Source organism: Cupressus sempervirens, chromosome 3 (assembly GCF_028749045.1).
Source record: "Cupressus sempervirens isolate cs-2001-9-10 chromosome 3, ASM2874904v1, whole genome shotgun sequence".
In the NCBI taxonomy this organism is placed as follows: Eukaryota; Viridiplantae; Streptophyta; class Pinopsida; order Cupressales; family Cupressaceae; genus Cupressus; species Cupressus sempervirens.
The window spans coordinates 505,817,270-505,824,542 of NC_143120.1; positions in this window are offsets into that span (position 1 = coordinate 505,817,270).

Here is a 7,273-nt window from a genome sequence, read left to right on the forward strand (position 1 = left end):
TCCCTCTATACATATTTCAATTGCAACTTTTGAATATTGTATTTCTTATCATATTATAGTTGTGGTTTTATTTTTCTTCTAAAAATTAATATAATATAATAAATAATATATAAATTAATTTATATATATCAATTATTTGATAATCTAAATTAAATTATAAAATTAATTCACAATTGAAATTACAAAATAAAATTATTTAACATTTTTTATACATATTTAAATTACTTAATAAAAAATCATCTTACATATATTATTGCATTTAAAAACAACTCATAAAACAAGGGGTGCATGCGCCAAAGTTCATGCCTTCATGTTTTTATGGTTGGCTAAATTAGTATTACATGAAGGGGAAAGTAAATTAGTTATAATTTTTAGCAAAAACTTGTTGACTTTTGTTAACCTCATAATGGTTTTTGACACTTGAGTGCGAATACACTTAACCACTTTCTATATTGGAACCAAGTACACCATGTATGTCGAGCCACAACATGAGCCGAGTCAAGAAAGACTTCAGGTGCCTAGTAGCCTTTAGGTGCCGAGTGAAGATCAGGTGTCGAGCAAAGTTCAAGTGCCGAATGACTTTAAGTGCTGAGCATGATACAAGTGTCGAGTGATATTTAAGTGTCGAGTCACAGATGATGCCGAGCAATACAGAAATGCAACAGGAGCCGAGTAAGCCAGTTTGTTATTAGTGCCGAGCATCTGAAATTAGCAAGTGTCGAGTAACACAGAATGTACATATGAGTTTGTAACTTCATTGATTCATATGTAAACCATTTTCATGGACGACATATGACGAATCTTGAAGGATTAAATGATAAGATCGAATATTTTGTATTTTCTATGCAATCTACATGCAGCCAATTAGAAAAATGGAGAAGGCATGCAACCAATAAGAAAAGTGCAAGGAATGAGTGAGAAGCAAAGATTCAATATGGATCGTAGATCCATACCTAACCCTAAGTCTTCAAATGTCTTTATAAGGAAGACGAAATCTCATTAGAAATTAGAAATGGATGTACAAGGGTGTGGAAGGAACACTATTTCAGAATAAAGAGTATCAAATCTCAGAGGATCAAGATTAGAGAAAGCAGATCAAGTGTCTGTATTCAACAAACGAAAGATTGCAAGCTATCAGGTTTATTGAACCTAATACTCTCTAGCAATTGTATTAGAATGAAAAACCCTATGGTGATAGGTTAGCTTAACAGCTATTTTGTAGATCCTTTAAATAGGTGATTAAATCCTTTAACAGGGTGACACTTCATGTAAAGTGTTTGTAAAACCTTTAACCAGGTCACTATTGATATAGTGTAAAGCCTTTAGCTGGGCCGGCCTTTAATGGGGCAAACTATCAGAAGTGGTTAAATATTATTACTACAGTGATTTTGTGGGTATTATCCCCACCCCAGTTTTACCTTCTTATTTCTGGAGGGTTTTTGGGTTACCAAAATTTCAAAGTGTTATGTGGTGATGCTTATGTGTTTTTCATAACTGTCTGATATGTTCATATGCATGCAATCTACTTTCAGTTAAAAGTTTTAATGGTTAAAATATAGTACTTCTGATTCACCCCCCACCTCTCAAAAGCATTCTTCTTATTTGAATATTCCAACAATTGGTATCAGAGCAAGGTTCTCACAAGAAGAAGTCTAACAACTTGGAGAAAAAGATCTAAAGATGGAAGTCTTCAAACTTGGAAAGATTATTGACAATCAAGTGATTGATGTGCAACTGGCTCTACACAAAGTAGAGGAAGCAAGGGAAGAATTGAAAAAATTCTTGAAGAAAAGAAAGGATATAGCCATAGCTGAAAATGATATAAACTACAAGGAGATTGATACCACAAAACTGTGTGCCAATGGAGACACCAAAGAGTTTGATGCAGCAATAGCAGAACTAATGGAGAAAAACAAAGTTCAAGCAAAAGAGATAAGATCTCTCAAGATGGAACATGAATCACAGGCCATAATGTTATGTGGAATCACTGAACAAAAGAAAAGAGTAGTTGAGGACAAAGTCATCATGGAAAATGACAAAAGAAATCTTGCAAACAAACTTGAAGAAAAATGTATTGAATTAACAAGGATCTCAAACATGCAGATGGATACACTTGCCCAAATGATGAACCTTCATCATGAACTCAATATGAAAGATATTGAGGTCTCTACTTTGAAGATGCAGAATGAACAACTGAAGAATGAATTAAACAAAGAAAAAGAGGTAGCAGAGAATCTCAACAAGTCAAGTGAAGCCATCAAGTATTTTGAGCAGTTGCTTAAATCTCCAAAATTTGCCCATGATACATCAGGACTTGGATACAACAACACTAAAGTTGGAGAATCATCAAAGAGTGTTGAGCAAAGAAGTGACAAAGGTAAGGATTCTAAACCCACTTGTCATTATTGTAATAAAAAGGGACATACTGCTAATATTTGCAGGAGTAGGAGATTCAATCGAACAAATACACCCAAGAGCAAGAGTTACTGTCACAAGTGCAACATGCAAGGACATATAACACAAGATTGTAGATCCAATGCCACAAGGACTCAAAAATTTGAAGGACATTGTCATAATTGCAATAAGTATGGACACAGAGCATTTGAATGTAGATCAAAGCCTATGTGGACATCAAATCAACCAGCAAAATCAAAAGGAAATGAAAGTCACTATCGTTGGGATTACAACACCAGGTATAGCTGTCATTATTGTTAAGAATATGGACATACACCCCAAAATTGCATAAGAACACATTTCAATGGAAACTATAAAAGATGGTTGAGCCAAACTACATGTTTCAGTTGTCTAAAAACTAGACATACCAGCAGAAACTGTCCTACAAGGTCAAAGGCACCCAAGACTAAAGAAAATAAGGACAAAGAAAAGATTGATGTCGAAAAGATAAGGGGGCAAATGAATAAGACTTGGAAAAAGAAAGATGAGTATAACACATCAAGTGGAGGGATCACTTCACCCAATGGGTCAAGTGATCACACTTCATCAAACTAAGCATGAGAAGTATATGGGATTGATATACAAAGTTATATCACACATCAGTCCCAAGACAAAGAAGCAATGCAAAGTATAAATCTAAATGAGACAAGATGTCAAGACAAAATCTAAATGATGTTACCGAGCTATCTTTGGATGCCGAGCTAAACTCCAATACATGCCGAGTTCCTAACAGCGATCGAGTTGATAACTGATGCTGAGTTGGTTAACTCCAATGCAAGCTGAGTAAAGTGGAAGTGTAGTACAAGCTGAGTAATGTTAAAATCCATCAGAAAATGAGTTGGCAGTTGAGCATTTAATGCAACAAAAATAGGGTATATTATCGCGATTCCAATCAGTTTTTCTCATCGCGATCAAGAAGCAAAGAAGAGAAAGAGAGCAGAGCAACTTCATAGCAGAGAATCTAGCATTTGAAGTAGATTGGAACATCTCTCAATGTGTTTTCATCGATCTTAGGTATTTTCATTTGTGTCGAGCTACACAGTTTCATATTTCATTTATTAAAAAAAAAAAAAAAACCCCTAGTTTGCATAAATGGCGTCAAGTTCCAAGAAAATCGAGGAGAAAGAGTCATTTGAAGTTCAGTTAGTGTCAAATGAGGTCGAGCAACCTGAGTTTTGTCACATCCCTGAAGTTGCATACAAAAATGACCCAGCCGGAGCTCTCTCCCAAATACTCCCAAAAGTTGTAATGGTTCAAGACGTGAGAAGATGCTACAATTGTAAGATAGGAGCCCTAGGAGATATGGAGATAAGGCAAGCCTATGAAAAATTGTGCGTAGATGGAGTCTTAAAAGATGAATTCAAAATTGTTGAAAGGAAGGGTTTGACCTGAGTTTTGAGCTTTCCCACCGTATTCAAGATAGAATGGGTTAAACTTGTGTTAAGCAGAATTCATGGTGGAAGTCTTTGGTTGGAAGATATTCCCATCAAATTAACCAAAGGAATCATACATATGGTAACTGGGTATCCTACCCTAGATCGGTTCAAAACCTTGAGAAGTGAATCAAAGGAGGTTATTGAAAAGAACACTAGTGCTCAGTGGAATAAAAGAGGAATGACAATTCACACCATCCAGGATCCTCTAGTTGAGTTTGTTGTTAGAGTCATAGCCCATAAGTTCTATCAATCCAGTAGACTCAACAGTGTGCCATGTATTGCAGTAGATGTAGGTTACAAATTGGTGAAAAATGATCATACTTATGATCTTGCAGAACTGCAACTACAACAGATTACTGAAAACCTAGCTGCCATAAGAAGGACAAAGGGTGCTCAATGCAAATTTGGAGCAATTCTAGTTTGTATATTCTTTTATGTTTAGAATGAGTTTCCCTCTTTCGGCAAAGTTACATGGAGGAATGATAAGACTATCATTGCCCAAATCAATGAATATATAGAACAGATGGGAGAAAATTTTGATACATTGATGACAAGTTATTTTGAGGATTTCAAGAAATCCATGAAGCAAAGATCAAGAATACCACTTTCCTTAGTGGAAAAACATACTAATGATTTGTGCTTCTTAGTTGACATTGATTTTACCTATATTCAAGCAGTAATTCCAAGAGTGAGATGGCTAAGGCCATTTGGATATGAAATCAATATAGACGAAGCTTCTGTAGCAATAACTGCATTATTGGCAGAAGAGACAGATAAAAGTGCTCCACACTTTGGCACTTATGATATGGTAAGATCAAAGATAAATATGGAGCTAAAGACTACCTCAACATTAAAGAAGAAAGACAAATTGTTAAAGAAGATTAAGAAGAAATTTGGTGAAGAAATTGAGGCTGAAGCAGAAGAAGATGAAGATGACAATGATGATGATGAAGATGAACAAGAACGAGGCCCAATGGAATTAACCCAAGGCCTAGGTGAAGACAAGGAGGAAGGTGCAGAGGAAGAAGAAGCTAAGGAAGCACCAACTGAAGCTGAGTCAAAGAAAAGGAAGGCAACAAAATAGCATCCAGCTTAGCAAAAACCAAAGAAATCTGCTATGCCATCACCTCAAAAGCCAACAACTCGAGCTTCAACAAGGGCCTCCACAAAAAAGGTTGTAGAGGAAGCTATAAAGAAGAAACCAATCAAGGAAACACAGGAAGAGCCGAGGAAAAGAAGAAGATATGTGGCTCAATCTAATACTGATGAAGAAGATCAATCTGAAAAGGTAAGCCATTTTTCAGTTGATACTTTATGTAAAAAGATTGGAAATGGTGATTTAAGCAACTTAAATAAAGTTGATTTCAATAAGTTTACTAAAGAAGAACAGAATAGGATAGAGGAAATAGTTTATGGAATGATGGCACAGTTCAAGTACACTCCTCTTGAACTAGATGGACAATTGCCAAAAGAACTGTCTAAAATTGTAGAAGACAGATGGCATTTTTGTTTGAAAATGGAGAAGGAGATGAGGGAATCAACCCTAGCAAGCGTGTTGCCTGATTTCACCAAGGAACAAATAAAGGAAGCAGTCAAAAGGCATAATACTAGGTTTACACCTAAGTATAGGGCATTCGTTATTCTCCAAAACAAGATGGAAGAAATTGTTCAAAGAACAATGAAATCATGAAAAAACTTGTACAAAAAGATTGAAGATTTTCTTGAAGAAGAATACAAGGAAGAAGTAGCTACTCCACCAGAAGAGAGAAGAAAAAGGAGAGAAGAGAAGACAGTAGTAGAGAAGGAAGAAGAATAAAAGAAAGAAGAAGAAAAGATAGAAGAAGAAGAAAAGAAAGAAGAAGAAGAAAAGAAAGGAGAAGAAGAAGAGAAAGAAGAAGAAGAGAAGAAGGAAGAAGAAAAGAAAGATGGAGAGGAGGAAGAGACACAAGAACAAGATGTAACGGCAACAGCTGAGCAAGAGCAGCAACCAAACCAGAGTGTGCAAGACACACAATTGCCACCCTCTAGCCCTCCTCAAGTACGCATCACACCTGCAAAAACTATAATTATAAAAGATGTTCCTGACACTTTTGGTCAGAACATCAATCCATTAACTGTAGAAGACCTCAAAAGAATCCTTGACCAATCTACGCAGCAAGCAAGATTGTGTACAGATCCAATATTGGTCAGTATGGATGAATTAAAAAAACTAGTAGAAAGCACAGTTAGAGAAAAGGTGAATCCACAAGAACCACCTTCCATCATCTCTACAACTACTAATGGTCAACCTCAAATGCCCATAGTTATTTCATTAGGCATACTTGACACCTCAATACAGAAGCCGAGTATAGCTGTAGAAAAAGAAACAGAACAAACAGGACAGACTATTACATTTGATCCTACAGCACAAACACAAGGTGCACTTCCTAAGATTACCACAATTGATCAAGGAAGTAGACAGCAGGAGGAGAAAATAGAGGAAACTCCTAAAGAGCAAGAGGCAATACAAACATTGATAAATTTGCCTACCTCAGGAACTCCTTCACAACAGCCATTGCAAATATCTGCACCAGGATCCAGTACTACAAAAGTTGCAAGGGTACTTCACTATGGAGATCCTGAATTAGATGAGGAGATAGTCATACCAGGATATGACTCAAAAACAATAACCATTGATCAAATCAATGAGGTGCAAGAAGCACTGAATAGGAGAAAGAGACAAGAGATACTTAGGAGGGAGTATAAACAAAAGCAAACACTACATGAGATTAAGGACATCTTTATGGATGCCTTCAATTTGCAATCACCAGATGAGTCAAAGCATATCATAGAGCAATTATTAGATATTGTTGACCAGGTGACAAATGAAGACCAATAGACAAATGCAAAACTTATAGAATGGTCTGAAAGAAAATTCCAAGGAAAAGTAAATGAGCAAGTATCAAGTCAAATTGCACTCTCCCAGGTTGAACTAGAAAAGCTTATAGACAAAGTGAAAAAGGTACTTGAGAATATATTCTCATTGTACAAAAAGTTGTGTGACTTTTCATACTTCACACAAGAGACAAGCCAAAAGATACTGAGCTTGGAGAGAAATTTAAATATTTCAAGCATGCAACTACCAAACGATCCAGCTCAAAGTGAGAAGCATTTTGCTCAATCACTTCACACTCAGAAAGAAATAGTTGTATTATCAACAAATGAGGCCAATATCAAGGCAAAACTGATACAACTCCAGTCCTCCATTACCCCACATTTGGAAATACTCCATAAGGAACAAGTCTATGCAGAAATTGTTCTCAAGAAAGATCCCAATCTTTCTACTTCAGATGGACTTATTCATCTTGCTGTAGAGACTGCCATCCAGCACAAGTCACTGGAAA